Below are 10,981 nucleotides of genomic sequence, written 5' to 3'. Positions count from 1 at the left end.
ATATCCCCTGCCTCTTTCACCTGATCCCTTCTCAAATAATCACCAAGTTCTATTGATCTGTAATTCCTTTTTTTTAAGAATCATAATTTCTTCATATCCTTTTCTTTTAAATTTTTGACTGGCACATATTAATTGCACAGACTTAAAGGATATAAGTGTGTTATTTCGATGCATGAGTATAATATGCAATGATCAAATCATAGTAATTAACATTACCATCACTTCAAATTTTATCATTTCTTTGTACTGTGAATGTACAATTGATTATTATATAATAAATTGTAAACTATATTCACCTTATGGTGCTACATACAGTTACAACTTATTTCTCCTTTCTGTGTTTTGTTTCCCACCTTCTACCCTCTCTCTGTGACCCCTGCCTGACACTCAGTTCTTAACATGTCCAGTGTTCATTCACTCCATTTTCTGGAATGTAACCGTGTGAAGGTTATCACAATTTTTCAACGGCACCACCGTGACATCTGAGAATTTGTATCTCCAACAAATCAGTTCTCCAATTGGCAAGAATAAAACTGTAGCCTTTTTACCATTAAAAGAGGCCATGTCAGTCTTCAGTACTTTTGAGTTCAAAACTTTTTGGTTTGGTATGAAAGTCTGCTCATCACCTAGAGACTTCTTAAGTTTCCAGTTCTCTCTCTTGGTAAGAGCATTTTCACATTCCTATACTCTGATATTCCCAGCTGCTTGGGGTCTTCTGACACCTTTGTGTATGTTGTTCCAACAGGAATATCCTCTCCCTGTCACTTACCATGCCAACAGCTTGTAATTGCCTCCTTTTTTGAAGCGTTTATAATTCTACTCCTCCAAGCCCTGTTGAAAAGGTCATGCTACTTCTACACCTACTACTTATGCCATTTATATAGGTACATGTGCAAACTTGTATGATCACTCCTTTGCTAGTATCTTGGACCTGCTTGTTTACCTGGCGTTTTCCCCAATCTGGAAAGTAACTCTGTGCCAACCTCCTTCTGAGTGGTTTTTACAGTGCTTAGCCCAGGGCTAAGGCACACCTAAATATTTGTGAAATAACTGAACCTCAGTTATTCTGAAGGAGTGATTACTAGAAATGCTTTAGGTAGGAGGAAGACTAAATATACTTTCAAAAAATATGTTGGTGGACCTTTCGTTATATCAAGTTAACTATAAGTTAGGACACAGGAGAGCTAGACTGAGCTTTTAGTCAAATGTCTTCAATTTGCCCAAAGTGACATTTTTTACAGAGATTATCACGCATTCAAGGGACATCAGGTTGGAGAGGGAATTACTTTCCCTTCCCTTGTGACATGGTGAAAGGCATTTCCAGGTTGGGCAACCGATTCACTGAAAACAAGGCATTTACCTGGGAGTTAAAGACACAGGGCTGTAGGTTAGCTCTTCAGCATCTGTATAAAACTAGAAAAAATGCACAGTCTTCAGTACCCTTTACCTCTGCCAGGAAATTGATTTAATATTCCAGGTGTGTTAAAACAAAGTCCTTTACTCCCATATGCCAGAAAAAGTGTTGCAATAAATTCACATCTTTATAATGGGAATGGCGCCCCCTTATGTGTGGTGTCCTTGTAGAAGCTGCATAGCTGTACACATAGCTGCATCGGTGAGAGACACAGAATCAATGCATCAGCATGCCTTGGAGATCCTCAGAAGTGTGTGAGAACCTGCTAATGTGTGCAGGAAAGGCTGACCATAAAAATCACTGGCACTTCTGTTTGCATAAACGAATGACGTCTCTAAACAATTACACAATGTGTACATTTTCACCAAATTAAGCTGCAAAAGAGATGACTGCGTTGTTGTCCAGGACATCTACAGTTACAGGAACGTTCCCTTTGAAGCCAGCCTAAGACTTTCCCCCAGACACTTCTTTGAAAAGAAAGACTTAGATGCCTAGTCACCTTGTTGTTCCAAAAAATTGGATCCCTGCTCACTCTGACTTAATTTCTCTCTACCCTGTAAAATGGAAGATGTCCAATTTCTATCTGAAACTATCTACTCTTGCTTTTTAAAAAACATTTTTATTAGCATATATTAGTTATACAGGGGAGTTTCATTGTGACATTTACACATGTGCTTACAATATATCTTAATTAGATTCACTCCCTCCATCATTATCATCCTCATCCCCCTCTCCCTGCAAAGCCCACTTCTTAGAACAATTTTATTAGCTTTCATTGTTCTGTTTTCATACATATATTCAATTGTCCATATTGCTCTCCTTCACCCTCTCCTTTTCCTCTCCCCATTCCCACTGGTACCCACTCCCAGATAGGACCTGTTTTACTTTCTTGTCCTTCAGTTTTAAAGTGTATATTCATTGTCAAAAGCGGCAACACCATGGCATTTTCCACACGTATATATTGTACTTCATTCAGATTAACCCCCTACTTAATCTTTCCCAGTTCTTGTGTTGAAGGCAGCAAAGAACTAGAATGTTAACCAGATGGGAGAGCAGTGCCAGAGCTAAAGGTGAGAGCTGGCTGGTTGACCTGTGCATTGTGAAACACAAAGAGAGTTGAATACTGCATTCAGGGATTGGGAGGCTAGGAAGAATGAGTCAGCATGGAGCATTTGGTCAAATGGGAAAAAGGGAAAAAAACAAGCACTTGGGAGGCAAAGCAGTCTAACACTGATTTGTCAGGGTTGGGAGATGTAGACAGAGGGAATATTTAAGGTAGCCATACATAGAGGGACGGTACTTCACAAGAAGAAACTCATGACAGGAAGAAAACTGTTAAGGTCAAACTAGTTCAGGGGGTACATTTGTTATGTTTGTGTTCAGAATTCAACCACTCTTCCTACTTAGGGTTAATCCAGTAGAAGAGAGGCAGGACTCCACCTCTTACCATAGCATCACAAGTGAGTCACATGTTCCTTTTCCCAGCTTCCTGGCAGCAACATGACACATAGCCCAGTATCAGCCAGCTGTCTACTCTAGCTCAGCAATTTGAAGTTTAAGGGTGTGACACCAACTTAGCCCAGGTTCCCTGGGAAACAGAGACTGGGTTAAAAAAAGCTTAGACATCAAGTTATTATTGGGACCGTGCAATCCCAGGGAAGGAGTGAAAGGGAAGATGGAAGTGAGGTAGAGCAGGAGGGAAAGAAAATCAAAACTGATGCATTTCCCACCTTCTCAAGAAGATGCAGTTGGTGGCTCAGTCATATGGGACACGTATACAGCAGGTGAAGAGAACCTTGTCTAAGGGCCCTGTGTAAACTGGTTAGACCAGCCCTGCAGCTGCTTGTGCTCCTACTACAATACTGTGACAGGATACTGACCATGCAAAACCCAACCTCATCCCTGGGGGTGGGAGGAGGTGGACTGATAAAGTAGGTAAGCTTGCACAGTGAGGTAGGAGGCTGGTAAAGCAGAAGAGGGGGTGGTGAATGTCTCCAGCAGAGCCTGAAGCACCACAGGAACAGCAGGAGCCATTTATGGTACTGTCTGTCTGGGAAGCCACCTGGCAAATGACCTCCACCTGAGGACACAAGGACCCAACAGCTTTGGGGTGCTGCAGAAACTGGGACTACCATAGATAGTGAAGAAAACAACTGAGATTATTTAAGGACACATCCTAGTGTCCCAACTTGACTGTGCTAGCAGTGGCATTTTAACAGTTGTCCCCATGGCTAGGGGAAAATGGAAATGGACAATCATTTTTGAATCCCTTTGTGGGTTCTGTAAGCTACTGAATTTTCTTTCTATAAAGCAGCCTTCAACGTAAGTTACTAGAGTGGATTTTCTGGCTTGCCTCTCAACGCCCTAATGTCCATCACAATCCATTATTCTCTGGTTTACAAAATACAATACTCTTTTTGTTTAAAGCTTTCCAAAGATGATTTCATTTGCATATAATAGTTATACAGAACGATACATTGTAGTATTTCCATATGTGCTTATAGTGTATCTTAATTAGATTCGCCTCCATTGTTCTCCCTGATTCCCTCCTCTTTCTTAGAACAATTTCAACAGGTTTCATTCTTCTATCTTCATACATGAATACAAAAAGCATCCACCATATTCACCCTCATTCCCCATTTCCTTATGCCCCCTTTCATCCCACTGTACCCATCCTCAGAAAAGACCTGTTTTATTTTCCTGTCCTTCATTTTTTTAAGTGTATATTGATAGTCCAAGGGGGTTTTCCCTTGACATTTCAGATATGCATGTATCATGCTTCAATCAGATTAACTTCCCAGTACTTACTCTTTCTCTGTCATCCTGCTCCCCTATCGTTCAACTGCTTACAGTGTGTTACCTTATATTGTCTTCACCTATAAATGGAATGTTTCAGTATTTTTTACCCTTGAACATTCTTTTTCCCTCTCCCTTATCCTGTAGTCCCCTCAGGTAGACCTAATAATATATCTTGTTCTATCTCTCTCTCACACACACACCATATATATGTGAGTGTATAAGAATATGTGTATAAGATCATATATATATTTATGTGTACATTTAGCTTATAAATCTAGCTTCCACATATGAGGGAAAACATATGACCTTTGACCTTTTGAGCTTGGCTTATTTTGCTTAACATAATGTTCTCCAGTTCCATCCATTTACCTCAAAATGCAACACTCTTCACTTACTCTGGATGAGGGTGTGTGTGTGCGTGCACAGAGCACATATGTAGGCTCCTGCAATAGGCAAAAATGTTTTTATGACTCTGGAATAAACCACCAATGAAACATTTTTGAAAATTATTTCACATTTTTAAAAATACTATATTGCAAGGTAGGGAGAAAGCAACTAGCTGGTATTGGTACATGGTATTCAATGTACCATGTACTTTATATGTGTATCATTTCGTTTTAACTTCAGGATCTTGTATGTGATAAGCATAAGCCAGAGATACCACAGAAGATTTCAACATAGCCACAGCTGTGTAAACACCATTAATTGCCATTTTTAGAAATCTCACTATCTGGGTTTTGCAATATCCTCTCACTCCTGTGTCTTTATACATTTTATTTTTGGTATCTTTAAGTTCCTCATTGTATTTTTTGCAGTATTTCTCTCATAGTAGGAAAAGACATTCAAAATGTTCAGAAAATGGACTTGGAGTCATGCCATTTGCTACCAAAAAAGCTTTTCACAGACTAATAAAAGGCTACTTTGTATTCATTCTGCATATTGTAGCAAAGAATTTTCATTTTTTATGGACCATGTAGCAATCTTGATGTCTCATCAAACTTGTTAAAAGAAGAATTTACCTGTCTGTGTATGTCTGTGCATGTGTAAGTCTTTTGTTTTGGAAAATGACACAGTGATGGTGATTACTATCTGCAAATCACTTAAATGACAGCTGTATAATTAACAATAATTTCTACATTGTACTCACAAAGATTCCCATTTGATTTTAACCTGATGCTACTATTTGTCTGCTGTTTGCTCTTTTTATCATCATTTGTAACGTATCCCTTAGAGATATCTGTTCAAGCAGGGTATTTTGTGAAATAGTAGAGCACGTCTTGTCTCAACTATTCCTGAGTCATTTATTCATTTAGTAACTATTTGTGGAGTTCCCACCTAACGCCAGGCCCCATGAGGTCTTAAGTACTAATTGTCCTTCAATGAATAATAAGCATCGCCTTGACTCTTCCAATGGGCTCTTAGTTTTTGTACTAGTTATGTGAAAATCCAAGTTGTGATAACAAATAACCCAACAAATTAGTGGATTAAAGATCATTTCTCTCCCCCAGTGATCTAGGATGGGCAGGTGAGCTTCTCTGCCACACGGTTGTTCAGGGAGCTAGCTTCCCTCGTTTTGGCTTCTGCTCTGTCATAGCCCTCACTTGTATGCTGAACCACCATGCACAAGGATCTCCCTGTTCTAATTCATGGAAAGGAAAAGTGGGAGAAAGCTGCAGGTGTACTGTCTTAAGATCCAGACTGGAAATGGTGTACACGTGACCTCTGTCCATGCTCCATTGTCTGCACCTGGACACAAGGGGGCTTGGGAAGTGGCAGGCCCTAGCTATGTGGCCACATGCACAGGTCCTAATGGAGGAAGGGAAGAGCAGAAATTGATAGACAACAAGTAATCTGTCACAACCCCTCTGGGTGACCAGGGCTCCGTAGGCTTCACACGGTTGTGCAGTACAGGTTAGTGACACTTTACTGTCCCTACCTAAAAGCCATTCAGAGACCTCTTTTTTGGAAACAAGTTTTGATGCTTAGCTTCTCTGAAAGTTTATCCATGCCTGTTCAGGAAACATCTTCCTTCCCCATCCTTGAGGGAGCACCTTCCTTTCACTTTTTATCCTGTTTTTCTAACTCCTGATCAAAGCCAGTCTCTCATCATTTCTGGAATTTGTTCTCAGAAATCTCTTATGTTAAAGTTCACAATAAATGTTAGTCCAGGATAATCTATTAAGGTATTTATTGAAATATTAATCCACCTGTTTGTTTTCCCATTATTGAAAAATCAGAAAGAGACAAGTGAGACATATTTATGTTTTCTGTTTAGTTGTTTAGTATTTTTTTTTAACATAAACAGGACTCCCACATCCCCTGCTTTGAGTAGGGTTTGGAGTGGTCTGTTGAAGGCTGAAACAGTAGTGACCTAATGCTTTTGTTCTCAAAAGTCTGAGTTAATTGGTAGGATGGTACAAGGTCAGTTTTTCTCACAATGTATCCTTGTCTCAGAATTACCATCAGAGTTTGTTAAAATACTTGTTGCTGGGTCCTCTCCTGGGGATTCTGATTTAGCAGGTGAGAGGAGGCCTGGCCATCTCTAAAGTGTTCCTAGATGCTGTGGCAGCTGCAGGGCTCAGGATCACACTTAAAGAGCTCCTGTGATAGAATGAAGTCAGGGAGCCCGTGTTCCAAGGGTACTTCAGAAGCTGCATAAGAAAAAAAAAAAAAAAAACAATCTCCCCAAACTAGAAAGGCTCTGTGTGGCCCAGAGCCTGCCTGAGTGTCCTGGGGAGATGAAGATAGTGACATGCCACTAGAAAATCATGAGGAGCAGCTTGCCTTCAAGGGACCATGTGGGTTCACTAATACACATAAAGGGAAACCAAAATCTTGTATAGTTCTCATTATGTGCATAAGATTTCCAGAGCCATCCCATGACTTGGTAAAAAGGCCTTACAATCTTATGACTGAATTTCCTAATGGCTCTAACAGATCAGGTCATAAACTGGGATAGAGTTTTATTGAAATCGAGAGATACAACACTCTTGCACACCTGGGTCTACAGGGTAAAATTCATATGTGCTTCTGGCATTAACCCTTCTCTGTTTCTGTACATCCAAACCTGGCCCTGAAGTACCAATACCCCCCTTGTAGGCCTGTGATTTACTTCTGCAAAAGCATTGAGGTAGAAGGAACATTTCCTAAGGCTCTGCTCATGACCCAAATCCTCTTCCTGTTAGACTCCAGCAGCCATAGGTGCCATGAGGCTATGAGGAGGAGACCTGTGCCCTGCTTCAACAGACTTTCACCTACTCTGAATCTAAGGATTACCACTGCTGCATCCATTCTTCTGTAAACATTTTTACATTCCAACAATAGGTAGAAACCTTTTGCAAAAATTATTACAGTTTCTTAATTCACCCAAACAAAAGACCATTTTGTATACGACAAGATGTTCAAAATAAATGTTCTAAATCAGAAAGATTTTCTACCTAAATATTATAAACAAAGAAACTTTTATAATTTTCATGCAATTGCCTAAATAAAGTGTTTTTTGGAAAGTATGTTAAGAAAATTTCCAGACTCTCTGGAGCATGCCCTATAATGTTTTTTAATCTGTGCCCACCAAAATTACCCTTCATTTGGGCTTTGGTGAACTCCCTATTGACTGAAGTTGTGTCACCAAGAATAAAGTCTGTTTTCCTAATTATCTTCTGTTCATTTTCTCAGAAACACAGAAGGAGATGGTCACCATATTTAAAGGATTAACAATGGAACAAGAAGGTGATAGAAATAATATTTCAATATCTACCAAGTATTGACAGTAAGACTGAATGAAAGTGGAAAATGTCCTCATTGTATAAAGCACGGGGCCATGCTGGCTCATTAGTTCATGTTCTGTTGTGTAAGAATCACATGACTATCTGATATTAAACCTTCCAAGTTTAGTCTTGGGCTAAGCATTATGTTACCTTTATAGAGATCATGATTTCTCACTTTCCACACAGACATGAGCCTCTTTTAGATCACACGCTATGTGGGATGGGCATAAATAGAATATAATATGCAGCACCCCTTCAAAAAGGCAGTAGTGTACATTTTTGATTGAATCCAATATATTTTTGATAGCTATAAAAGTTAATTAGCTTGTGGGATATACAGGACTGGGGAAAAGCTGGCAACACCTACGACTCCAGCTGAGTCACAGGCTTTGGGGGTCCTCAGCCCTCTGCGTGTCAGTTAGTGTTAGGGATGGTAAGATCGGAGAATACTGCTTTTGTACAGAGCTCATGGTACACCTGCATAGCCAAGGCTATGTGATTAATTACATAATAATAATGTGTTAATTATGTGATTAATTATGTTAATCACATAATTAACATGGATCCAGCTGACTCCTTGCCAGGAGTCATATTCAGGATACTGAAACACAAAAATGTCCCAAGAAAATATGTACTTGGACCCAATGATGGCATGGTAACCTGGTTTTTTCTCTTTATCTGTCTGATTTTTCAGATGGTAAAATTTATTGAGAAGGCCCAGAACATGTCTAAATATGTCTTGATCGACAGGCCTGAGCAGATTGAGATACTCGTCTGGTCAGCTTCTAGGACTGTCATCACTGAGGCCCTGGCCTCCTCATTTCTAACAGTGGTCATCTATGTGATGCAAATGTTAAGAAGTACCAACCCAGTGACCCCCCATATCCAATAGGCCCTATGCCTGCAGCAGCTTGTACAAAGCCATACCTACAGTCATCGTGGTCATGAACAAAACTGACGTCACTGACCGTGGTTTTGCCATACCACGGCTGGAGGAGTTTAAGGTCTCCCAAGGCACCTTGAATCAAGAGAGAGACTACATCCATCAGTAGCCTAATCTCTCAACGAGCCTGGTGTCAGATGAGTTTCACAGCTCACTCAGAGTGGTGGGATCTCTGCTGTTCTTGGCACTGACTTTAATGAACTCCATATGCAAGTCACAAATGCTGCAGAAAAATATGAAAGCAAGTATCGTCCTGAGTGTGAGTGTCTGAAGAAATCACAGTGCACAGAATGAACAGCAGAAAGAACAGCTACCCACCTGAAGAAAAATATGGCCTCCATAGTCTTGGACATAGGGACTGGAAAAGATAGCACATCTCCTGTGCAGTGGAGACATAGACACCGGAGCTCTTTGGCCATTTTGAAGTTCTCCTCCTTTGAGGTCTATTACTGCAGTCCATCTCTTTTTACTCACACAGACCCTACTGGGTAGGCCTTTTTCCTGGTTTTGGTTGTATTGTAGAGTCTGTGCAGATAACGTGTCTTCTAGTTTTTTGTGATTGTTGTCAGTTTTTTTCTAAGAGTTAATTTTTACAATAAAAAGAGGGTGAGGAGGGTATATAGTTCAGTGGCAATTCAAAAAGTTCCAGATTTCAGAGTGTTTTGGATTTTTGGATTGGAGATGCCCAACCTGTATTGACTTGATTCTGACTCAAGGAACCTTGAATAAAGAGGACAAAGAAGCTGACAATGATACTGGTGTCTCTGACCACAGAGTTAAAGAGGAAAGCCATGATGAGTCAGCACTATAAATGAATCAGTGACACAGCACTGAAAGAGAAATGACAAATAGGAAAACTTTAGGAAATTTCATTTGTTTCTAGAAGTCCAAAATTCTGGAGAGTCATGTTAGGAAACACCTATCCTTACCTCTGGATTTGGACTATAGTAAAGAACAGTTTTCTTGAGAATAGGAAGTTCCTCTCTTGAGGGAAATCTAGTGATTCAGATGGAGTCAGGAATGGAAGACTCTAGGGCTTGGCCCGAAGATGTCAATCCTCCCTTGAGTTTTCCTTTTTACTCATACAAGGAAGGATATATCAAGTGCTTCTGGAAGCTGATATCCATTCAAGTCTAAACCTATCATTTGAACTCAAGTACTTTTGCTGCTGATGGAATAGAAAGAGTACTATTGTCCTAATGACCACTTCACTTCTCTTCTGTTGGACTGGGCCCATAGCCTCGACTTCCCCAGCATTGTGCCCTTGACTCAATGTCATGAGTTGCCCTCCTTTTAGCAGAGAAGGAGAAGGGAAGTTGAGCTTGTCTAGCATGGGAGTGGAGTGCTTTTGATAACCAGTCAAAATTGGTATAAAATGTCCTATAGGACACCAGGTTTGTTGAAGAAAGTGGGCAAAACATAATTTCTGAATAAGAATCCTGCTTAAATAGTGACTTGGATAAAGTGTTTTTAATTTTAAAAAGTCAAATGTGTGACTATAACTGCACACTAGAGACCGGTATTGATTCACATTTTTAATTACAAAATAAATTAGTAAAAGTAGCAGCTTCTCCTGCTATAACAGCACCATTTGACCCCAAATATTGTGTATGGAGGCATTTCCAGGTCAGTGCAACAGTCAGCCTCCATTCACTGTGGTTTCAGGTTCTGTCTTATTCGGTTAGAATATAAGGGGTTCTTAAACACTGTGCTAGGAGTTGTACATCTATTCTCATCTAATTCTCCTGACCGTGATATGAAGTTGGTAATACTGTTATCTCTATTTCATATAGACAGAGGCTCATGCTATTCAAGGGAAAGATCAGGAATTGTACTGCTCTGCCTGCAGGCTCTGGTGCCTTTATTGCCACAGTCCCATCATGGAGCCACTCTTTCATCATCTCCTCACTGGCTGATGTCAGTGCCATCTAGTTCCCCAGACCTTAGCAGCCCGTGTGTATGAATGCAGACAGTTCCAACTGGGACTGTCTTTTCCTGCTCTTTCAGGGTCCCCAGGCCTTATCTGGCAGATGACAGGGAAATGTCTCCTATGAGCAG

At 40.3% G+C, this 10,981-nt stretch overlaps 1 pseudogene; it reads left to right on the top strand.

Moving 5' to 3' along the window:
• Positions 1–1,552: 1,552 nt before the first annotated feature.
• Positions 1,553–9,775, top strand: LOC109684902 (GPN-loop GTPase 1-like; annotated as a pseudogene).
• The last annotated feature ends 1,206 nt before the right edge of the window (positions 9,776–10,981 follow it).

Source organism: Castor canadensis, chromosome 17, assembly GCF_047511655.1.
Source record: "Castor canadensis chromosome 17, mCasCan1.hap1v2, whole genome shotgun sequence".
Classification (NCBI taxonomy): domain Eukaryota; kingdom Metazoa; phylum Chordata; class Mammalia; order Rodentia; family Castoridae; genus Castor; species Castor canadensis.
This window is presented reverse-complemented; position numbering and strand designations above follow the sequence as displayed.